This window comes from Puma concolor, chromosome E2 (assembly GCF_028749965.1).
Source record: "Puma concolor isolate L17-30 chromosome E2, mPumCon1.1.hap2, whole genome shotgun sequence".
NCBI classification, from domain to species: domain Eukaryota; kingdom Metazoa; phylum Chordata; class Mammalia; order Carnivora; family Felidae; genus Puma; species Puma concolor.
The window spans coordinates 39,217,856-39,243,519 of record NC_141681.1 but is presented as its reverse complement, the minus strand read 5'-3'; positions in this window follow the sequence as shown (position 1 = coordinate 39,243,519).

The following is a 25,664-nucleotide window of genomic DNA, read 5'->3' as shown; positions in this document are numbered from 1 at the left end:
TCTTCAGGTGACTCTCACAGCATGGTAAAGTATGACACATACCAATCTGGTACACGATACAATGATTAAACACTGCCTTAAGGTAGCAACCATCTGATCAGACCACACCTTCTGGGTTCTGTTTCCATTCCCACCCTCCACTTTTAATGTGGCCTCTCAGTTCCAGTCAAAGCCCATCCACTCCTTCCACTTCCTCCTTCCTAAAAGTGTGTATGCCTCTTCACTGCTTGTCTAAGCCTGACTCTCCCAGGTCCTGAGAGGCTTGTGCTGTCTGCAGAGAAGGAGAAGGATCTGTCAGATTTCAGCACTATGGGCAAACATGTTTCCCAGGATGGCCCCTCAGGAAGCCTCCTGTATCAGTACAGTTTGGTCACTGCAGTAGCCACAAGAATGCACCTGATGGATCCCCAACTACAGGGAGTTGGACCAGGCTGCAGTGCTGTGAGCAGCCAGTGTTTACACCAAAGCTTCTAGGAGCTACTCTCATCCAGTTGTAGAGCCAGGCAGGGAGTTCTTGGGAAAATGGGAGCTGGGCCTTCTCTGATGGCTGGCTTTTCCTGGTGGATTCCTCAGTAGCTTTACTGTACATTCCTTAACTGTACTGTTATCTAGAATGCTCCCACCCAAACTTACTCTTGCTTCCCTTCTTCACTTGGCATCAGATTTGCATCATTGTCTGATCACTTCCCCAGCTTTTTTCACTCCTTCCCCATTTTCTGTCACAGTATTGCCTTTAATAAAATTCTTCCATGCATAATCCCATTTTGGTGTCTACTCCTCCAAGGATGTGAACTTACAATGTCAGATTAGAAAATGTCATAAGAAAATTTGTGGTGTGTGTGTGTGAGAGAGAGAGAGAGAGAAGGAGAGAGAGAGAAGGAGAGACATAAGCAGAGAAAGAGACAGAGTATGAAACCAGACAAAGCAGAGAAAGTGAGGAAAGAATACAGTGGCAGAGGAGACCTACAAACTGAGCTCAGGATGATAAAGACTCAACTAAGTGATATAGACGGGGGGGGGGGGGGGGGGGGGGGGCGGGGGGGGGAGGTCTCATCAGCATATTTAAAACCTTGGGGGAAGTATTAGATCAACTGGGAAGAACTGAATAAAGAAGAAGCTAATAGGCTGCGGATGGAATGCTGAGGATCACCAGGTTTTACAAAACAATTGTGGGAAAATAAACCTCAGAGGCCCTGGAGGGAGTGGCAGAGAAAGGAAGTAGGCACAGCTGGGGATTAGGGTCAGGAGTCCCTGGAGAAGAGTAAAGTTTCAGCTTCTGGTGCAGATGCTGATCTAGTTACATGAGTGCTAATAGTGTCTTTCCCGAAAGAGCAAGGAGGATTTGGATGGGCAATCTGTTGACAGCTGGGGACAGCAGCCAGAATGCAACAAGGTGGGACACAAGCAAGGAGGGAGCACTTCTGAAAGTTTGACTCAGAGCAGAGTGGTGTTGAGGGAAAGACTGTCAAGGTGGGGGATCCTGAAGCCTGTTTATGAGGAGGTAGAAAGGAGCCAAGGTGGGTGAGGATTGGAGTGTGTGTGAAGGAATTAGCCTAAATGAGGGGGAGAGGAAACACGGATTTGAGGCAGAACTCAAGGAGAAGAGCTTTACATGTTTACAGGTCTGCTGGTGACTTCTAAGATTGGCAGAAATTGAAGAGTTTCTCATGTGGGTCTTCTGTTTTATCCCACTTTTCCTGTGCATTGGGAATGGAGATTATCTGCTGAATAATAGGGGTAAGTGAGAGTGGGAGGTGGAGTCAATGATTGGAGAGGTGAAATAATGAAGAACTAGTTGCCAAGGAGAACCGAAAAGGGACGGGAGGATTGTGATGGTTAATTTCATGTGTCTTGGCAATGGGATTCCCACAAAGCTGGTTAAATATGATTTCTGGGTGTGTCTGTGAACATGTTTCTGAAAGAGATTAGCATTTGAATCCATAGACAGAGTAAAACAAATGACCCTTCCTAATGTGGGTGGGCCTCATCCAGAACAAAAAGGAAGACTGAATTTGTTCTCTTCCTCACTGTTGAGCTGTGACATTGACCTTCTGCCTTCAAACTGTATCACTGGCTTTCCTACTTTTCAGCCAGAAGATCATGGGACTTTTCAGCCTCCTTAGTCATGTGAGCCAATACCTATAGATTTTGTTTCTCAGGAGAACATGACTAATACCGGGATGTATTAGCTCCCGGGACAGCTCAGGGGGTCCAGGTGTGAAGTTTCACTAATATCACTCAGAGGGTTTAACTGATACAGGGCTAGGGTTTGGCTGGGTGGTTGTCACAGGCCAGGGTTTCTCAAGGAATGGTCAACATGGTGGACAATGGGTTGGACAGTATAAGAAGGCTGTCAGTCCAAGAGTGGCAAGGAGGGAGAAAATAGTGACCTGGATGTTTTGGGGGGTTGTCAAGAAGGTGAGTGGGGAGGATGGGACATAGTGGTCTTGAGAATGGAAGGTGCAAGTGTTCTGGGGGCTCGGCACACTCCTGGGGATGGTTATGTTTGCTATAGGCCTGGAAGTGATGTCAGTGGGGAGAGGGGTTGGCTCTCTGGAAAGAGCATCCTAAGGCAGTATAGCCCAGTGAGTGCTGAGGTTCTCAGAGAAAACTTGGTGTGAACCAGACTAATGCCATCTTGGCACTGTTGGGTGACCTGAAACCTTCTTCAGCACAGCCCACCCCACCCCCACCCCCACCCCCACAATTCTTTTCTTCTTTGTAGCCACACCCTTAAGTGCACTCTCAGGGCATAATGTCCTTGATCTGATCTGGAGGTATCACCCTGAAGCACACCTATTCTTAACCATTCTCCTCCTAAGTGGCCCGCCAGCACATACTCCCCAGCCTCCCACACTATGGAAGCAGATCTCAAGGTCAGGTTGCAGACATCTACTTGTCTTACGGCCACTTCTGTCCCCTTAGTACACCATTTCCCATCCAGCTGAACTCATTGACCTTTTTCTTCAGTCTTACTGTTGTTTTGGGTTTTGGAGGTGGTTTTGTATACACCTCCCTTTCATGGAACAGCACTGGTGCCTGCGGTGAGTTTCTGACAAGAGGAAGAGTCAAGCGTCTCATGGAAAGCATTATCAGGGCTTTTATGGACTGTGGCTTCAGGTGGAGTGTCGAGTAATTATTTTCTTATGACTGTAGATACAATTGTATCCTCGCTACTCAGGAATTTATGTTCAGAATATAATTACTATTGGATTAACTGCTTTGACAATCTTTTAATTCTACTATCAACACTGTTTGCATTTAAGCTGAGCTTCCTCCTTGCCAATCTGATGTGTCTATTACAATAAGCGTTTCAACTCAATTAGCGTCTCTGTAACAATCAAATTATCTTTAATATGATGTAATTACTTTTCCTTATTAGGCTAGACTGGGGATTCTGAGCTGTGAATGTCTAGCATAGCTTTGAGAAGTGATTAAAACAAACCCAGAGGCCTTTCTGAGATTTGAGCATATTTTCCAAAAATCCTATTTTAAATCCTGATTGTCCACCCAGGACCCCAAAATACAGGACTTGTGCTAAATTAGGAAGTTTTCCTGAGGCAGTCACCCAACCTGTCTCTGCCTCACATGGTGGCTTCCTGGCCCTCGCATAAGAGAGTTTCTGTCTGTCTGCACCTGCCTTTGTAGCTTCATCAAAGCTGTCACATGTAGACCTCACTGCTAGGCTCACCCATGAGGCTTGTCAGCCTAAAAGGAATTAATGTGTGTTTCCTCCTATGCAAAGTACAGTTATGGGTTGAACTGTGTCTCTCCCAATTTATATGTTGGAGTCCTGAGTCCTAAGCCCCAGTACCTTAGAATGAGACCTTACTTGGAGATATGGTCGTACAGAGGTAACTAAGTTAAAATGAGGTCATCAGTATGGGCCCTAATGCAATGTGACTAGTGTGTTTATAAGAAAGAAATCTGGACACAGACATGCACAGAAGAAAGACAATATGAAGATACAGGAAGATGGCCATCTACAAGCCAAGAGGAGAGATCTGGTGATATGGGAAACAAAGGCAGAAGGAAATGGCGGATAGAACTAAATTTCCTTATAATGTGCAGCCCATTTAACAAATACTTGAGGCAGGCAGAGCAAAATGGTTTCTCCAGGAACTCCCTATGTTTTAATGCTAATGTTTTGCTAGAGGGAAAAACAACCTTAGCTTGATAATAGCTAGGCATCCAGGATCCTGGGAGTCTTCTTTAGCATATGAAAATCTTATTGGAAATTTACCCTGGATTTACCTCCCTTAACTCCATAGAATCTAAACCAACCTTTCCTCCTGGTATCCGGGGTAACACTTCCGGCCTGTCCTGTCCCCTTGTTTTAACAAAATAACTTTTTTTGCTACCAAAGACATCTTCAACAATTCATTCTTGGCTCCTGGCTCTGGACCCCATGAACTCCACTATCACCCCAAAACCTCATCAACTGGAACAAATCGTTCTCTCACAGCCCTCAGAAGAAATCAGTCCTGTGGACACCTCTGACTTCTAGCTCCCAGGACGGTGAGAAAATAAATTTCCCAAATTCGTGCTGTCTAGTTTGTGGTATGTTGTTACAGCAACCCCAGCACACTAATATGGGCACCTACCATAGTGGTTAAGAACAAGGCACTGACAGTTTTGATGAGCACTGGGTGATGTATGGAGGTGTTGAATCACTATATTGTACACCCGAAACTAATAAGACTGTATGTTAACCAACTGGAATTAAAATAAAAACTTAAAAGGGAACAAAGTACTGAAATTAGGATGCCCAAATCTGAATCCCAGCACAGCTACTTATCAGCAGTGGGCCATTTGATTATGTGCCTCAGTTTCATAATCCTTAAAATGGGGATAATAATAGCGTCTACCTCCTCACAGGGTTGTTGTGATTCATATAAAAAGCTTAATGAAGAATGGAATGTAACAAATGTTTGATACATGCTACTTTTTACTCCGTACCAGGAATAGTATTAAGTACTTTTGTACACTTGCTCCATTAATCCTCCCTACAGTCTTAAGAAGCAAGGGCTTTTATTTTTCTGTGAGGAAACCAATTCAGAGATGTTAAATGTCATAGCAGGGGTGGAGCAAGGACTGGACCTGACATCTGGGCCAGCAGTTAGATTGCTTCATGCTTGTCTACAGGCACAGGGTGTGATTATGGGGAAGCTATTATGGATTGTGTGTGTGTGTGTGTGTGTGTGTGTGTGTGTGTGTGTGTGCATGTGAGTTTTAATTATCCCTTGACTTTTTAATTTACTTTTAGTTTTAAATAAATAAACTTTAATTTATTTTTAGTTTAAACAACACATGAGTTCACTCTCTTAAAAAATTCCGACACAGATAAAGAGAAAAAATCGTCCTTCAGCAGGAAGTGATTATTTTTTTCCTGCTTGGCTTAAAAAAATGTTTTTATTCATTCAACACATTTATTAACTATTTACTATGTGCCCATCAATGTAGTAAATGCTAGGAGCACAGTGAATAAGACTAACATGGTTTCTCTCCTCTTGAAGCTTAAATTTTAGTGGTAAGTTACAGATAATTAACAACAGAGTAAGACATTTTGAAAGCTAAAAAAAAAAAAAAAAGAGCAACCATAATTGTCAAGAAACAATTAGCGGTAGGTGATAGTACTTCAAAGATATAATTTATAGAGGAAGGTTAGAAAAGGCCTCTGAGAATTTGACATTAAACCTGGAAACAGAAGGCTGAAAAGCCCATTGGAATGTTTCAGTGAGGCAGAGATGAGATTCAGGCAGTGGCCCTGAGGCAGAACATCAGTCCTGTGAGTGTAGGTGACATGATTCTCCTGCTGAGGATCTTTTGTAGAATTTCCATTTCCTCAAGAGGATATGTAATTATTATTGTAATTTTTAAAACCATTTTCACTGTTTTTCACGTCAGGATAACATATTTGAGTCTTGGGTTTTGTTTTGTTTTTTTTTTCCCCAAGGGTTTTGTTGTTTTCTTCAGGCATCTTAGTTAGCTATATATTGGATCTCCATGGCTTTTGTTCCACATCCATCATCTTTCTTTCTTTCTTTCTTTCTTTCTTTCTTTCTTTCTTTCTTTCTTTTTTGCTCATTGAACTTTCTACTCTATTTCTTTGTGATTTTTTTCAAGTTTGTCGTCTGTATTATGGATTTTGTTTTCTCTAATTCTCTCTTCACTTCTTCCAGTGCATTTTAAGTTCTCAATTCGGGTATCTTTCACTTAATTTCTTGCCTTTTGCTAGTTCTCTTTTTATTTATTTATTTTTTTTTTGTTCTATCATCTCATCTTTCACCTCTTGTGTTATACAGTTCTGCATTTTTCTAATTTCCTTTGGAGACCTAAGTAGTTAGTTTCTTATCTGTGTAAATTCCTTCAGTTTTTTTTGAGGTACAGTTGACAAATAACAATTGTATATATTTAAGATGTGTGACTTGATGTTTTGATTACATATTCATTGTAAAATAATTGCCACATTGAAGCTAATTAATATAAGGTGTATCTATCACCTTATATTTTCCTTCTGTGTATGTGAACTCAAGGCCTACTCTTTCAGCAAATTTCAAATGTTCAATATTGTTAACTGAAGTCCCATGGATGTAGCTTAGGTCTCCAAAACTGATTTTTCTTGCAGAACTGAAACCTTGTACTCTTTGACCAGTATCTCACCATTTCCCCTCCCACAGCCCCTTCTGCCCCACCATTTTACTCTGCCTTTATGAGTTCAATTATTTTAGATTCTACATGTAAGTAAACTCATGCAGCATTTGTCTTTTTTGCGTCTGGCTTGTTTCACTTAATATAATGTCTACTAGGTTTATTCCTGCTGTTGCAAATGGCACGATTTCCTTCTTTTTAAAGACACATACACATTATGTGTGTGTGTGTGTGTGTGTGTGTGTGTGTGTGTGTGTGTGTGTATAATTATATATATGGGTGTATGTGTATGTATGTATATATACGTATAAAATTATATGTGCATATAGATGTGTGTGTATGTGTGTGTATATATAGATATAGATGTAGATATGGATGTAGATATAGAGTAGATATAGATGTCTCACATTTCTTTTTTCAGATAATGTATGCAAAGTTTTTATTTTTATTTTTTTAACTTGTTTTATTTTTTTATTTTTAAAAATTTACATCCAAATTAGTTACCGTATAGTGCAACAATGATTTCAGGAGTAGATTCCTTAATGCCCCTTACCCATTTAGCCCATCCCCCTTCCCACAACCCCTCCAGAAACCCACAGTTTGTTCTCCATATTTATGAGTCTCTTCTGTTTTGTCTCCCTCCCTGTTTTTATAATATTATTTTTGTTTTCCTTCCCTTCATCTCTGTGTCTCTTAAAGTCCTCATCTAAGTGAAGTCATATGATTTTTGTCTTTCACTGACTGACTAATTTCACTTAGCATAATACCCTTCAGTTCCATCCATGTAGTTGCAAATGGCAAGATTTCATTCTTTTGGATTGCCTAGTAATACTCCATTGTATATATATACCACATCTTCTTTATCCATTCATCCATCGATGGACATCTGGGCTCTTTCCATACTTTGGCTGTTGTTGATAGTGCTTCTATAAGCACGGAGGTGCATATGTCCCTTCAGAACAGCCCACCTGTATGCCTTGTATAAATGCCTAGTAGTGCAATTGCTGGGTCATAGGGTAGTTCTATTTTTAGTTTTTTGAGGAACCTCCATACTGTTTTCCAGACTTGGCTGCACCAGCTTGCATTCCCAAATGTCTCACATTTCTTTATCCACTTATCCATCAATGGACAGTCAGGTTGTTTAAATGTCTTAACTATTGTGTAATTCTACAATGAACATGGGAGTCCAGATATCTTTTTGAGATATGGATTTTGTTTTCTTTGGATATATATGCAGATGTGAGATCACTGGATCATATGGTAGTTCATATTTTGGTTTTTTTAAGGTACCTTAATATAGTCCATAGTGGCTGTACCAATCTACATTCCCAGAACAGTGTACCAATGTTCCCATTTCTCCACATCCTTTCCCACATGGTTTTTTTTTATTTATTTTTTGTCTTTTTGGTACTAGCCATCCTAACACATGTGACATGATATCTCATCGGCTTTTGATTTACATTTCCCTGATAATGAGTGATATTAAGCCTCTTCATGTGTCTCTTGGCCATTTTTATGTCCTCTTTGGAGAAATGTTTATTTAGGTCCTTTGCCCATGTTTAATCTTTTTCTCTTAAGTTGTAGAAGTTCTTTATATATTTTGGTTATTAACACCCTATCAAATATATGATTTGCAAAATATTTTGTCCCACTCTGTAGGTAGTTTTGTTTTGTTTTTTTCATTCTGCTGATTGTTACCTTCACTATACAGAAGTTTTTATTTGTTTGGTGTTGTCACTTTTTTTTTTAAGTTTGGTGCAATCTCACTTGCCTATTTTTGTTTTTGTTGCCTGGCTTTTGGTTTCAAATACAAAAACAAAATCATTGCCAACACCAATATCAAGGAGCTTACCCAGTATGTTTTCTTCTAGTGGCTTTACGATTTCAAGTTTTATGTGTAAGCCTTTAATCTATTTTGAGTTTATTTTTATTTATGATGAGAGGTAAGTGTCCAATTTCATTTCTCTGCATATGGATATACAGTTTTCCCAATCTATTTATTGAAGAAACTATCCCTTCCCCATTGTGTGTTCTTGGCACCCTTGTTGAAGATCAGTTTTGACCATACATGCATGGTTTATTTTGGGGCTCTCTATTCTGTTCCATTGGTCCATATGTCTATTTTTATGCTTGTAGCATACTTTGGAATATACTATGTTTTGATTACCATTCTTTTGTAATATATTTTGAAATCAGGAAGTGTAATACCTCCAGTTTTTTTCTTTCTTAAGATTGCTTTAGCTATTTTGATTTTGATTCATTTGTGGTCCCATATAAATTTTAAGATTTTTGTTATTGTTTGTTTTCTGTAAGGAATGCCATTGGGATTTTGATAGGGATTATATTGAATCAGATAAGTTTGGGTATTATGGACATTTTAGCAATCTTAATGCTTCCAGTTAATGGACACAGGATTTTTTTTGTATGTGTCTTCACTAATTTTCTTATCAATATTTTATAATTTCCAGTGTACAAGTGTTTCACCTCTTTGGTTAAGTTTGTTTCTAAGTATTTTATTTTTCCTATGCTATTATAAATGGAATTTGTTTCTTAATCTCTTTTTCAGATTGCTTGTTATTTGTATATGGAAACACTATTGATTTGTCTGCTGATTTTGTATCCTGCAACTTTACTGAATATATTTATTAGTTCTAACGGCTTCTTCTGATAAATCTTTAGTTCTCTACATAGATACTCCTGTCCTTTGCAAACAGATTATCTTACTTCTTTGTTTCTAATTTTAATGACTTTCTTCTTTTTCTTACCTAATTATTCTGGCTAGGACTTCTGGTACTATGTTGAATAGCAGACATGAAAGTGGGCATCCCTGTCTTATACCAGATCTTAGAGGAAATACTTTCAGTTTTTCACCACTGATTATGAACTTAGCTGTAGGCTAAGTTCATTTCTATATTGGTCTTTATTATGTTGAGATAAGTTCCTTCTATACCTATTTTGTCGAGAGTTTTTATCATAAAAGGATGTTGAATTTTGTCAAATGATTTTCCTGCATATATTGGGATGATCATGTGATTTTAATCTTTCATTATCTTAATATAGTGCATCAGACTGATTGATTTGTGTATGTGGAGCCATTCTTGCATCCCAAGGCTAAATCCCACTTAGTCATAGTGTATAATCCTTTCAATGTCCTGTTGAATTTGATGTATAGTATTTTGTTGAGGATTTTTGCATCTCTGTTTTTCAGAGATCCTGCCCTGTAGTTTTCTTATCTTGTGGTGTGTATGTCTGGCTTTGGTTTCAGTGTGATACTGGCCTTATAAGATGAGGTCAGAAGTATTCCCTCTTCTTTGATATTTTGGAAAAGTTTAAGGAAGATTGGTTTTAATAAATCTTTGAATATTTGATAGAATTCACTTGTGAAGCCATCTACTACTGTGCTTTCTTTCTTGGAGGTTTTTGATTACTGATTATATCCTATTTATTTGCCTGTTCATGTTTTCTATTTCTTCTTGTTTATTATTTTTTTAACGTTTATTTATTATTGAGAGACAGAGAGAGACAGAGCATGAGCATGGGAGGGGCAGAGAGAGGGGGAGACACAGAATCCGAAGCAGGCTCCAGGCTCTGAGCTGTCAGCACAGAGCCTGATGCAGAGCTCGAACTCACAAACCGTGAGATCATGACCTGAGTCGAAGTCGAACACTTAACCTACTGAGCCACCCAGGTGCCCCTCTATTTCTTCTTTATTCAGGTTTGTGAGGGCATATATTTCTAGATATTTATCCATCCATTCTAGGTTATACAATTTGTTGATATATAATTGTCCATGACAACTTTTATGATACTTTTTATATATAAAGTATGTGTTATAATATCTCCCTTTAATTTCTGATTTTATTTCTTTTAGTGTTCTTTCCTTTTTCTTAATCTATCAAAGTAATTGCCAATTTTGGTGATTTTTTCCAAAAGCCAACTCTTAGTTTTGTTGATTTTTCTATTGTTCTATTCTCTATTATTTCTGCTTTAATATTTATTATTTCCTTCCTCCCACTAACATTGGGCATAGTTTGTTCCTGTTTTCTAATTCCTTGAAGCGTAGGGTTGTTTATGAGATATTTCTTCTTTTTTTAACATGGGCATTTATCACTATAAACTTCCTTCTTATTATTGCTTTTGTTGCATCCTATCCCATGTGTCCTGGTATGTTGTATTTTTGTTTTCATTTGTCTTGAGATATATTTTAAATTCCCTTTTGTTTTTCTCTTTGACTCTTTGATTTCTAGTTTCTTTCTATTGTGCTCAGAAAAGGTATTTGGAATGTTTTCAATTTTTTTGAATTCCTAAGATTTGTTTTGTGACCTAACATGCATTATTTCCTGGAGAAACTTCTGTGTATGCTTGAGAAGAATGTGTATTCTTATGTTGGGTGGAAATTCTGTATATGTTAGGGTTATTCAGTTGTTTCTTTATTGATTTTCTCTGTGGATATTTATCTGTTATTGAAATTGTGGTATTAAAGTCTCTTACTGCTATTACATTGCTGTCATTTTCTTCTTTCTGACTTGTCATTATTTGCTTTACATATTCAGGTACTCTGATGTTTGGTGTGTATGTATTTATAATTATTACATACTCCTGTTAAATTGACTCTTTTTATCATTATAGAATGGACTTCATTGTCTCTACAGACAGTTTGGACTTAAAGTCTGTTTTGTCTGATATAAATATAACCTCTTCTTTTTTGGTTATCATGGAATATATCATGGAATATTTTTTCATCCCTTCATTTTCATCCTATGTGTGCTCTTAAATCTAAAATGATTCATTAGTAGACAATATGTGGCTGGATCTTTCCTCTTTTTAAAACTCATTCAGGGATTCTGTCTCACTCTATAGTGAGGTACTTTGATTCTTTTCTACTTTTTGTGCTTATAGTTTCTTTTTCTTTGTGTTTACCTTGAAGATTGCATAAAATATCTTGTAGTTATAACCACCTATTTTAAGTTGATGACAACTTAATTTCATAATATATTTTTTAAACATTTATTCATTTCTGAAAGACAGAGACTGAGCATGAGTGGGGGAGGGGCTGAGAGAGAGGGAGACACAGAATCAGAAGCGAGTTCCATGCTCTGAGCTGGCAGCACAGAACCTGACACAGGACTGGAACTCACCAACCACAAGATCATGACTGGAGCTGAAGTCAGACTGAGTGACCCAGGTGCTCCTATAACAACTTAATTTCAATTGCCTTCCCAAGCTACACTTTCACCCTCACCTGCCAGTCAGAGTTTACTTCTTTTTATATTGTGTATTATGACTTTTTTTCTTTTACCTTTTTTATTCGAGTTAAAAGTAACTTACATACCATCATCACAGTGCTACATTATTCTGTGTTTGTATATTTACCTTTACCGGTGAGATTTATGGTTTCATGTTGCTGTTTAGCATATTTTTGTTTCAATTTGAAGAAATTCCTGAAGTGTTTCTTTTAAGAAAGGTCTAGTGATTATGAGCTTCCTCAGTTTGTGTTTGTCTGGAAAGGCTTTATTCTTTTTAAAGAATAGTGTTTAGTATTCATGGTTGACAGTTTTTCCCTTCAGTACTTTGAATATGTCCTCCAGAAGTGGCACCAGATGCAGGGTCGAGAAGGTCAACCGGTTGCGATTTAATGACAGAATGTCTAGAATAAACACCCACATCCTGGAACTTGTTCCTTTATGTTGTTCCCATGTGCTAAGACAATGTGGTTGGGCTGTAAAAACTCTACACGCTGGCTGTTTGGGGCCGCACTCTGATCAAGAGTGTCGGTCCCGATCGGTCGGCCTTGCCTCTCGTTGCAATAAACTTTGGTGTGACTGTCACTGGTGCCCGTAGCATTCTGTTTCAGGAGTCGTGTGGATGCAACATTTGGTGCATTGGCCAGGAAAGTTAAAGGTCTGAACAGGGCCCTTTCCTCGGATTGCTCCACCGACCCCTGGGAGGAGGCTCGGGATTGGGAGAGGTAAGGAATTCTTGGGGCGTGCCATTTGAATGACTCAAGAGGGTCTGCTGGACACAGCTATAGACCCAGAGTAAGGGCTCCTAACGGGACACCGGTGGACCCCATTTGGTTTGATTTTTTTTTTGTCAAAAAAGATCCTATTTTCAGGTGGCTGCCACGGCCTACTGGCCTCGAGATCTCGAACTTGTGTTCTCTTCGTGTCTTAATTGTTTTCTTCCTGTTGATTGTGTGTCCTTGTCAGTTTTGCCTATCTTTGTCATGGGTCAAAATCAGAGTACCCCCACCCCTCTGGCTCTCATACTAACCCATTTCTAGGACTATAGGAGAGCTGCCTCAGTTTTTGGCTTCCACATCAAGAAGTTTGTCCTTTGAACTCTCTGTGAGGTAGAATGGACCAGCTTTCAGGTCGAATGCCCTCTGCAGGGGTCCTTTGACCTGACTTTGGTACATAACATTCATGCTATTGTCTATTCCAGGCATGAACCAAGTCCCATATATTGAGGCATGGAGAACTCTCATCAAAACCATCCAGATTGGCTAAAACCTTTCCTTCCCCCTCGCCTCCCTAAGGTACAGGATTTGCTGCTCACTGGCCATCCACTTGAAGCTCAAAATCCGAGTCTTGACAGGACTAAGCGGCCACCCCCTCTACAACTGGCACCAGAGGAGGAAGAAGAAACTTACCCCTTGCCATCCTATACTTTTCGCCTGGAGAATATGGGTCAGGATGCTTCAGACCAGGAGTCAAGCCTAAGTCAGGATACTCCCCTGAGCCCATCTCACACCCAGTCAGGAACCTCCTTCCATCCCTCTCCTGCTGCCCTACCCCTTCAGCCAGGGCCACCTCTGCAGGGTGATGTCCGACCCTTTATGACTTATGTACCCTTTTCCACTAGCGACCTTTATAATTGGAAGCTTCAAAACCCCCGTTCTCAGAAAAACCACAAGCATTAATTTCTCTCCTTGAAACTATATTTGTGACCCATCAGCCAACTTGGGATGACTGCCAGCAGCTCTTGCAGGTTCTCTTCACTACTGAGGAATGGGATAAGACCTGTCGTGAGGCCTGGAAACTGGTGATGGGGCCAAATGGGTAACCCACCGAGGATCCCGCCTTACTCGAGGAAGTCTTTCCTTCCTCACACCCTGAAGATTGGGACCCAAACACTCCTCACAGTAGGCGATCATTGACCCTATTTCACCAGACTCTACTGGGAGGTCTCTGAGCAGCCGCCCACTTGCCCACAAACATGTCTAAGGTAACTGAAGTAGTTCAAGGAATTGAGGAGAGCCCCTCAGCTTTCTTTTTTTTTTTTTTAATTTTTTTTCAACGTTTTTTATTTATTTTTGGGACAAAGAGAGACAGAGCATGAACGGGGGAGGGGCAGAGAGGGAGGGAGACACAGAATCGGAAACAGGCTCCAGGCTCCGAGCCATCAGCCCAGAGCCTGACGCGGGGCTCGAACTCACGGACCGCGAGATCGTGACCTGGCTGAAGTCGGACGCTTAACCGACTGCGCCACCCAGACGCCCCGAGCCCCTCAGCTTTCTTAGAGAGGCTCATGGAGGCGTACCATACATCTACCCCTGTAGACCCTGAGGCACCTGAAAATAGAAGGGCATTAAACCTGGCCTTTGTCTCACAGGCAGCCTCAGACATTCGAAAGAAATTACAAAAGTTAGATGGGTTTGAAGGAAAAAATTTATCTGAACTATTTGAAATTGCCCAAAAAGTCTTTAACAACAGAGACTCTCAGGAAGAAAGACAAACAAAAAAAGATGACTAGGGTGGTAGCAGCCGTCCTGGATGCCTGCGAAGGAAAGGTACCTAAAGTGACTAGAGAATTTCAGTCTGGGCAAGAGAAAAAAGACAAACAAAAGATTAAAGCGCCACTAGGAAAAAACCAATGTGCATATTGCAAGCAAGAGGGACATTGGAAAAAAGATTGCCCCGACTTAGCCCAGCGCAAAACTTGGTCACACCAGGCATCTATCATGGAAGTCCATTCCGACTGATGGGGCCATGGCTTGGTGGCCCCTTCTGAGCCATTGGTTACTGTTAATATAGGGGGCCAGCCTAAGACTTTCTTGGTGGATACCGGGGCAAACTTTTCCGTTCTAAAATAGGATCCTGGACCCACCCGGTGAGGAGCAACCTTGGTACAGGGTCTCAGACTTGTAAATGGACCAATGAATGAAAAGTGGATTTGGGCTGTAAGATTGTTACACATTTTTTTCTTAATCATGCCTGAATGCCCCTACCCTGGATTACTACATAGGGACCTATTGCATAAACTAACTTCTTTGAGATTCACTGAAGGGGGTATGCATGTTAAAGTTGGCCAGGATGGCCCAACAAGTCATGGTGACTGTGCCACTTGGGGAAGAGGGCCTGCTCACTCCAGTGCCCAATGAAAGTGTCCATACAGTCGATCCTCTCCTTAAAAGCCTCCAGGTGCACTTTCCCCTGGTATGGGCTGAGACCAATCCACCTGGGCTGGAGATTCATCAAGCTCCGATAATAGTGGAACTTAAGGCGTCCGCGCTTCCAGTAAGACTGAAACAATATCCTATGTCCCGGGAGGCTAGGCGGGGCATCGCCTTTCACATCAAGCGTTTGCGCGACTCGGTCAGTTTGATCCCATGCAAGTCTCCATGGAACACTCCACTTCTCCCTGTCCAGAAGCCTAACTAATCCAATTTCTCGCCAGTTCAGGACCTGAGAGCAGTAAACGCCAGGGTAATGGACATTCATCCCACTGTACCCAACCCTTATACTCTCCTTAGTTTGCTTCTCCCTTCTCAGGTGTATTATACAGTTCTAGACTTAAGAGACTTTGCCATCCCGCTGGCCCCACAAAGCCAGCCACTGTTTGCATTTGAATGGACCAATCCTGAAGAGGGAAAAGCCGGACAGCTCACCTGGACGCGACTTCCCCAGGGATTCAAAAATTCTACTACTTTTTTTTAATGAAGCCCTGCACCAGGATTTAGAACCATTTTGAATCTCCAAACTGCAGGTAACTCTGTTGCAGTATGTTGATGATATCTTGCTGGCGGCCCCCTCTCATTCAGAATGCCTGAGCGCCACCAAGGGACTCTTAAATCTTCTACAAAAACCGGGGTACCGAGTGTCAGCCAAAAAAGCGCAAATCTCACTATGGTCATCTATTTAATGTTACAACATTAAAAAAGGTAAGCGCTATCTCAGTGAACAAAGAATTCATGCTATACTTGATATTTCTCAGACTGAAACTCGCAAACAAGTCTGCGAGTTCCTTTGGGTGGCAGGCTACTGCAGACTGTGGATACCTGGCTTTGCTGAACGTGGCAGCCCCCTTGTGTGCCACTCTTAAGGGATCTCTGGAGTCCTTCACATGGGAAGAGACTCAAACTAAAGCCTGTCAAGCCTTATGAGATGCTCTCATGACCCCACCAGCCTTGGCCCTGCCAGATCCCACTAAGCCATTCCATTTGTTTGTAGCTGAAAAAGGGGGGATAGCCAAGGGAGTTCTGACTCAGAGCCTGGGACCTTGGTGCTAACCAGTGGCCTATTTATCCAAAAGGCTGGAACCCAGTTGCTTCTGGGTGGCCCACATGCATTTGACAAATTGCTACCACCGCACTACTAGTCAAAGACGCAGATAAACTAACCCTGGGGCAGACATTGTCTGTTATGGGGCCGCATGAAGTGGAGGCTTTACTGCGGGTTCCCCCAGAATGGTGGCTGTCAAATGCTCGGATTACCCAGTATCAGGCATTGCTGCTCGACCAGCCCCGGATACGTTTTTGTGCCCCTGCAGCCTTAAACCTAGCTACTTTGCTGCCCGAAGGACTAGGTCCCCCTCTGCACTCTTGCCCAGAAACCTTAGTGATGGTCTCATCCCTCCCCTCCGATCTCATGGACATTCCCTTTTGGGACCCTGATATCAACACGTTTTCAGGTGGCAGTAGTTTTGTGTTTCAAGGGCAAAGGCATGCCGGCCCTGCAATTACAACAGACAGCAAGGTTTTATGGCAACAGACCCTTCCCCTGGGGAACATCAGCCCAGCGCGCAGAGTTCATCGCGCTAACTAAAGCCCTGAAACTTGGAAAAAACAAGTCAGTTAATATTTATACGGACAGCCTCTATGCCTTTGCAACTGCGCATGTGCACGGATCCATTTATCAAGAGTGCGGCCTCCTCATGGCAGAAGGCAAGGCCATCAAAAATAAAGCTGAAAATCTAGACCTTCTAGCAGCCATCTGGGAGCCTGCAAGACTCGTGATCATTCACTGCCTGGGACATCAAAAAGGCGACCTTAGAGGAAGTCGGAAACTGCCTTGCTGACATGGCAGCCCGAGAAGCTGCCCTAACTAAAAGTTCTTTGGCACTACCCATCTTGATAGACCCCTTGCTTCTGCTGGAGCCCAGTTACACTCCTGAAGATTTGGAGTGGGTTTCAAGAAAAGGGGGAAGTATGATACCGGGACAAAAGTGGTTTCAGGATCCTGAATGTAAGATATTCTTACCCGCAGCACTCTGGCGATGCATGGTGCATCAGCTCCACCAAGGGACTCATCTGGGAAAAACAAAGATGGCGGAATTGGTGCAGAAAAAGTTCAGGGCGCAAGGGCTAGGAAGAGATAGAGGAGATAGTTGAAAGATGTGTAAGCTGTGCCCAAGTAAGTCAGGGTGAAAATAAGAAGGTTTTGGAAGCTAAAAGAGATAGAGGAACTGAGCCAGGCAGGTTTTGGGAAGTAGATTTTAGTAAAATTAAACCAGGGAAATACGGATACAAATACCTGCTCGTTTTTGTAGACACCTTCTCCGGGTGGGTTGAAGCGTTCCCCACTAAATCAGAAATGGCTCAGGTGACAGTTAAGAAATTATTAAATGAAATAATTCCTAGATTCGGGCTGCCTCTGAGCATAGGAAGGGACAATGGCCCGGACTTCACAGCACAGGTATCACAGGGTCTAGCCCAGGCATTGGGAATAGATTGGAAATTACATTGCGCATATAGACCCCAGAGCTCGGGTCAAGTAGAAAGGATGAATCAGACCCTAAAAGAGACCTTAACCAAATTGTCCCTTGAGATGGGCGAAAATTGGGTTGATGTTCTGCCTTTTACCCTTTTGCCAGTGCATTGTACTCCATTTGTCAAGGGATTTTCCCCTTCTGAAATTTTATTTGGCAGACCTCCACCTATCCTAGCGAGGCTAGAAGATGATGTAAAGGAACAGCTGGAACAGGACCACTTGCTGGCTTCACTCATGGCCCCGCAACATGTACAAAAGGAAATAACTGGGGCCTTAAAAGAAGCCTTTGTGCATCCTCCTGTTCTTCCCCACTCCTTTCAACCAGGAGATTCAGTCTGGGTCAAGAGGCACGAGCTTAAAACCCTGGAGCTGTGCTGGAAAGGACCGCACACTGTGATCCTGACTACATCCATGGCCATGAATATAGATGGTGTCCGAGCCTGGATTCATCAGTCTCAGGTTAAGAAAAACTGCGTGAGGGCGGAAACACCCCAGATACGGAACGAGAGAACGAACAACAATGGAAGGTCCAAAGGCACCCAGAGGATCCTTTAAAGATAAGAATGATGGGGGCATAATAATAATTATCTGGGTTTGTATAATGATAAGCTTGGGAAACTGTACAAAATTGCACCTCCTATCTTTTTGGCCATACCGATGGGAACTAAGGGACACGGTCACGGGAAAAGTAGTAGCGTCTAATGCCTTCTCCACTATGCCCTGTTTTTTGTTTGACTTATGTGACCTAGTGGGTGAATCATGGGGAACTTTAATTACTAATTATAAACAGCCAATGGGTTTTGCTCCTCCAGTCCCGGAAAATCCCTATATGACTACTTATGTATGTGGACACAGGGATGAAGAACAAAAATTGGCAGGCATAACAGGAATGTACGGCTGCCCAGCAGGTAAAAAAGATAAATGTGAAGGAGAGGGTCAATACCACTGCGCCAAGTGGGGTTGTGAGACGCTAGCCCCCTGGCTAGCACAGGACAGGGCCTTGACCCCCTAATTACTCTCCTTAGAACCCTGAAACCCCAATGTGAGACCCCAGGAACCTGTAACCCAACAAAAGTATGTTTAAAAAAGGTTTCTAGTTCCAGTACTTTCTCCTCTTTTTGGGACACCAGACACACTTGGGGTCTCTGGATGTACACTTCAGGAATTGATAAGGTCACTTCCTTTACTATACAGAGGGTTAAGAGAAAAACTCCACCCAATCCAATAGGGCCAAACAAGACATGATTTTATCCCCCCACCCCCCGCTCCTTCTGACTGTCCCTTCCCCACCTACCCTGCAATCAGGTGCCCCCACAAAGTCAGAATTACCGACTACAAGTCATCTCCAAAACCCATTCTCCCCTGAGACGCGTTGGTTAGATGTGGTAAATTCTATGTATGCCTCGCTGAATTCATCTCACACCGAGATTGTACAAGATTGTTGGCTGTGTTTAAACCCTAAACCCCCATATTATGTGGGAGTGGCTACAAACGCTAGCATTGGACAAGACATAGAAAAGCATGTCATAAAATTGCAAAATCCAAGCATGTCATTGTGCCCTTGGGGTTTGCGACCAGTTTTAACCCTAGAAGACCTCCAAGGGCAGGGTTGGTGCATAGTGTCCCAAGAATATAATTGGCAGACCTCCCCTTACAAAAACTCTTGTGCAGAGTGTACATTCCAAGTAGTTCAGATACCGATAGCACCCAAGATATAGCATGCCGAGCCCCTACTGGAGCCTGTTTTGCTTGTTCATCAGGAATTACCCCCTGCATTGCAGCTGCATACTTTGGAGTCAGCACCCGAGAGATTTGTATCCTAGTTCATATTCTCCTGCAAATATACCTGTATAGCAGAGAGGCAGGGAGAGAACATTTACTTCTACTAGAAGGACAATCCAGGAAAAAAAAGGGCAGCCCCAATCCTTATTCCACTTCTGATGGGACTAGGAATTGCGGGATCCACAGCTGTTGGAACTGCTGGACTCATCATAGGAGACCAAAATTTCAAAACCTTGAGCAAGCAAGTAGACCTAAACGTAGGCTACTTAGAAACTTCAATCTCTCGGCTAGAACAACAGGTGAATTCTTTAGCTGAGGTTGTGTTGTAGAACAGAAGAGGACTTGATTTACTCTTCATGAAGGAGGGAGGCCTTTGTGTGGCTCTCGGGGAAACATGCTGTTTTTATGGCAGTGATTCTGGAGTAATCCGAGACACTCTCAGCCTGGTCAGAGATAACCTTAGAGCTAGAGAACAGGCCAGACAGGCCAACAATAATTGGTACCAAAGCTTGTTCTCTTGGTCCCCCTGGCTCACATCGTTGCTCGCTGCCATAGCTGGGCCACTGCTATTGTTACTTCTCGGGTTAACTATCAGCCTGTGCATTATCAATTGGGTAGTACAGTATGTCAAGAGACGAGTTGGTGAAGTAAAAATTATGATGATTAGATCCAATTATGTCCCCTTAGTCCCTAATAATGAATCAAGGGATTGATTCATTAACAAGACAAAGGGAATGTAAGGTTAAATTGTAGTTTAGGGTTAAACTGTAGCTTAACCGCTTTGTTCTGCTTCTGTAAGTAACGCTTCATTGCTCAAGGGATTAAGAGATAGGGGAAGAAGTGGCGCCAGATGCAGGGTCGAGAAGGTCAACCAGTTGCGGCTTAATGACAGAATGTCTAGAATAAACACCCACATCCTGGAACTTGTTCCTTTATGTTGTTCCCATGTGCTAAGACAATGTGTTTGGGGCTATAAAATCTCTATATGCTGGCTGTTCGGGGCCGCACTCTGATCAAGAGTGTCGGTCCCGATCGGTCGGCCTTGCTTCTCATTGCAATAAACTTTGGTGTGACTGTCACTGGTGCCCGTAGCATTCTGTTTCAGGAGTCGTGTGGATGCAACACTTCCACTCTCTCCAGCCCTACTAGTTTCTCCTGAGGAATCCACTGATAGTCTTATGGTATTCCCTTATATCTGGTGGGTCACTTTTATCTTGCTGTTTTAAAAATTCTTTGACTTTGACTTCTGTCAATTTTATGCAGTGTCTCTGTGTAGACCTCTTTATGCTCATCCCTATTTGGGATCTTTAGACTTCTTGAATCTGGATATATTTCCTTCCACAGATTTGGGAAGTTTTCAGTCATTCTTTCTTTAAAAAGCTTTCTGCTGCTTTTTAGCTCTTCTTTTTCTGGAAATCTCATAATGTGTGTTGGTTCATCCAAGAGCATCTCATCTTAGCCCCTTTTCACTCTTTTTCCTTCTTTGTTCTCCTCTGGAAAATTTCAACTATCTTTGTTGATTCTTTCTTCTGCTTGATCAAGTCTGCTTTGAAGCTCTTTATTGCATTTTAAAATTTTCATTTATTAGATTCTTCAGCTCTAGAATTTCTCTTTGGTTCCTTTTTTTAATGATTTCTATCTCTTTGTTGAACTTTTCATTATTTTCATGTATAATTTTCCTGATCTCATTTACTTACCTATCTGTATTTTCTCAGTTTATGGGATTCTTTTTCTTCTTTTTTTTTCAAGACTTAATTTTTTAGAATAGTTTTAATTTTACAACAAAACTGAGAAGAATGTAGACAGATTTCCCATATAACCCTTGCCCCCATATATATGCATAGCACCCACCATTAAAAACCACTCGTGGGGTGCCTGGGTGGCTCACTTGGTTAAGCATCCAACTCTTGATTTTAGCCCAGGTCATAATATCATCGTTTGTGGGATCAACCCCACCTTGGGCTCTGCATTGACAGCACAGAGCCTGCTTGGGATTTGGATTCTCTCTCTCCCTCTTTCTGCTCCTCACCTCTCTCTCTGTTTCTCTCTCACTCTAAATAAATAAATAAACTTAAAATTTTTGAATAAAATAAAAATCGCTCATCAGAATGGTCCATTTGGTACCAAGGATGAACTTATGTTGATACACTGTAACCACTCAGTGTCCATAGTTTACCTTAAGTTTCATGTTTAGTGTTTACATTCATTCAAATACATTCAAATTGGATAAATATACAATGGCATACAAACATCATTATAATATACAGAGTATTTTCACTTCCCCAAAATTCCTCTGTTCTCTATTTACCTTCTTCCCTTCTCCACTTCTTTTTTTTTTTAATGTTTATTTATTTTTGAAGGAGAGAGAGACAGAATGTGAGTTGGGGAGGGGCAGAGAGAGAGGGAGACACAGAATCCAAAGCAAGCTCCAGGCTCTGAGCTGTCAGCACAGAGCCCAACGCGGGGCTCAAACTCACAACTGTGAGATCATGACATGAGCCCAACTCGGACACTCAACCGACTGAGCCACCCAGGCGCCCCTTCCCTTCCCCACTTCTAGCCCCTGGCAGCCACTGATTTTATTGTCTCCATAGTTTTTCCTTTCCCAGGATGTTATATAGTTGTAATTATACACTATATAGCCTTCTCAGTTTGGCTTTTTTCACTTAGTAATATGCATTTAAATGTCTTCCATGTTTTTCTGTGGCTTAATAGCTCACTTCTTTTTGGTGCTGAATAATATTTCATTGTCTGGATATATAGACATTTATATATCCATTCACCTATCAGAAGATGTCTTGGTTGTTTCTAAGTCTTGACAATTATAAATAAATTTGCCATAAACATAGTGTGTAGGCTTTTGTGTAGATATAAGATTTCAACTTATTTGGGCAAATACCAAGGACCACAAGGACTGGATCGTATGATAATAGAGCATGGGAGGGGCAGAGAGAGAGAGGGAGACACAGAATATGAAGCAGTTTCCAGGCTCTGAGCTGTCAGCACAGAGCCTGACACGGGGTTCGAACTCAAACCGCGAGATTATGACCTGAGCCGAAGTCGGACGCTTAACCGACTGAGCCACCCAGGCGCCCCAAGAGTTGTTTGTTATTTTAGATAACAGACCTTTATCAGATGTATCTTTTGCAAATATATTCTCCCGGCTTGCTTGTCTTCTCATTCTCTGGAGCCGAGCTATTTAAAAACAATTATTTTAAATTTTGTGTCAGATTATTTGTAAGACTCCATTCCTTTGGGATCAACTGCAGGAAATTTATTTTTTCCTTATTGGTGTCATATTTCTCTGATTTTTCATGTTCAGGTAGTCTTGCATTGATGTCTCCACATTTGAAGAAGGAGTCACCTCTTAGATTTAACAGATTGGCTTTAGTGGGAAAGACCTTACCAATGGGCAGGCACAATGTAGCAGCTGAGTGGGGTACCTGGCAGTGTTAGGTCTTACACTGGTTCTGGAGGCCCATGGGCCACCATTTTCAGGGTTGTGTAATACTGCCGGCTCCTGTGGCACATGGGGCACTGGGTCAAGAGCACATACTTTCCTTCTCTGAAAGTATCACCCATGAAACAAACCCCAGCTCCTCCTCTTTCATCTGGTGACCCCTGAGAGTCTCTGTTGATTCTGCCATTTATAGGAGATACTTCAGGAAATGAAGAATCTTTGGGGAAACAATGGAATTGTTTGGCATGTTGACTGTGACAATAATTTCCAGTATGCTTTCATCTGTCAAAATCATTGAATTATACAGTTCAAATGGATGCATTATATTATTTGTAAATCATACTTTAAAGAGTTAATTGAAAAATAAGGAAATGCCACTCCTCACCTAAAAATATATAAATATTTTTTATTTGGAACTCAGCACTGATCTACAGCAAACTCATTTCATAGAACTAAGCCAGAAAGTTCTTAATTATGCTGCATGACTTATAGCAGTTAGGAAGCCCTGTAAAGGAGAAGATAGGATTTTCTCTATTCTCTAATTGAGTGGGAGAGATGGAAGCAGGAAAAGCAGTCCTTTGTTCACCCATCAGAAACTTGCCAAGACCCTCTTCTGGGCCAGAATGGCACTGGGCTTGTGGGAGCCTAAAAGGGGCTAAGGCAAGGATATGCTTTTTAGGGCTTCCCTGTCCAGTGAGGGAGCAGAGTTGGCAACAAGTCCTGGGGAGGGTGTACTGACACTCCCTGGATGGAGAAACCACAGGCTAATGTTAGAAAGCTTCATGGAAGAGAGAGAAGACAAGTTGAGGTTTGAGCTATTATTCAAGACAGAGTGGAGGCAAAAGAACTCCTTGTGGATAAGTCAGTGAAGGGCACTAAGATAGAAAAAGGATAGTACCAGGAATATTAATGAAATGTGGTGTTTGGGGGGGGGGAGAAAGAGAGGAAGAGAGAGAGAGAGAGAGAGAGAGAGAGAGAGAGAGAGAAAGGAGAGAGTGTAGTGGGTAATGAGAATAATGCTATCTGAGAATAAGATAAACATTCCATAAGGGGAGCCCTATTTGGCCTCTAAGTTATATGAACCCATCAACCAGAAAATAACTGATGTTTTCAGGAAGATATGTCACTAATTACCATAAAATCCCACATTTGTGACACATTTAGCATCTGTGCTAAGTGCTGGGTAAACTACAGAGGAATTAATCCTCACAAAAGCTCTACCAGGCACGTGTCATTATCTCATTCTATGACTAAATAACTTGGGGCTCCAGAGTAGGACCCCATAGCCTGAGACCCCATATCTAGGAAGTGGCCAAACCAGGTGTTTGATGCTGGACTCCTGATCCTCAGCTACTTCTGATCCTCATCCCGGACCTTAGATTTTAGCTCCATTCCACAGTTATAGGGACCCAGGGCAGCTTTCGGCCCATGCCCTCCAAGAATCTTCCTCCTGATCTGTCAGAATCTTTAATAGTTCCCAACAATTAGTGTGCATAAAAATCATCTGGGAGCTCATTAAGTGACAATCCCTAGGGCATTTCCTTAGCAACTCTGACTTGGAGAGTTACACTCAGAGCCTGAGAACCAGCATTTTAGTAAGAATTGGGTGATTCTGCTGAGCTGGACCAGCCTTTGGAGAGCACCAGCTTAGAGTTACTGCTGCATCTGGTGCTAGTGTGGCCTTTATCCAGAGGTTGTCTGAAGAGATATCTGGCTGCAGTTTACATATTACACCCCAGGGTCACAATTTAGGAGGCAGAGATAGCAGAGTCCAGGCCACTGCAGTCATCCAGTTGAGGCAGGATGAGCCACCAGTCAGAGCAATGGAAGTGGTTGGATTGGACAGAAATTGTGCATGTGATATTGGTGTGCTTCTAATGGAATAGAGCAGCATGGAAGCAAAGGCCAACACTGGGATTTAGCCTGGTCATTGTATTGGGAGATTGTGGCACTTAGTGGGATGGAATGCTCCTGGATGAAGTCATTTAGGTATGAGGCAGAATAAAGTGCTGGGCTTGGGACATGTTAAGAGATTGTGGGGAGGACAGGAAGGAGCCTAAGTTTAGTGAAGATGGGTGGGAGGTGGGAAACAGTTGAGAAGCTGGGTGACCATTTGTGGGTGAAGACTGGACTGAGAAGAAGTGGCAAATAGCCCAAGGAGAGGAGGGAGCCATATGATGAGATGCAGTGATAGTTGGTGGAGATTTAAAGTCATTGTTGAATAGGGAAAATAACATAGACTTGGGTGATGTCTTGGCTTTTCACCAACTCTGACCTTGAGCAGATTATTTGGGGACTCTGAGCTCAGGATTAATTTTCAACCACAAAAATGAGCTAAGCCTGCACTGTGGTTCCAGCAGGGCTATTGTGAGAATCCAATGTCAAAAAGTATGTAAAAGTTCTGAGAGTGTGTTGCCATGAGAGGACTTGCTCTATATGCACCCCACAGGACCTTTGCTATTAACACCATAGTTACCTCTGGCTGCGGAACCCTGAAATCCTCTGGAAGTGTAAATGGCTTAATCTCTTGGGAGGCAATGGGAGCAGTGCAATATGCTTGGGCTTCAAATCCAATGTGCTGTCTTCAAAGTCTAACTGTGTCTGAGTGAACTTGGGCCACTTTTTGTTTTACCTCTTCAGAGCTCTGGGTCTTCATCCACAGAATGGGAAAATCCATACCAACCTGATCTTAGTGTGAGATCTCTTGAGTGTAGGAAGCAGAAAGTCACTTGGGCTCAATCAAGTAAAGAAAAATTTATTAAAAGGAACAGATATATTTC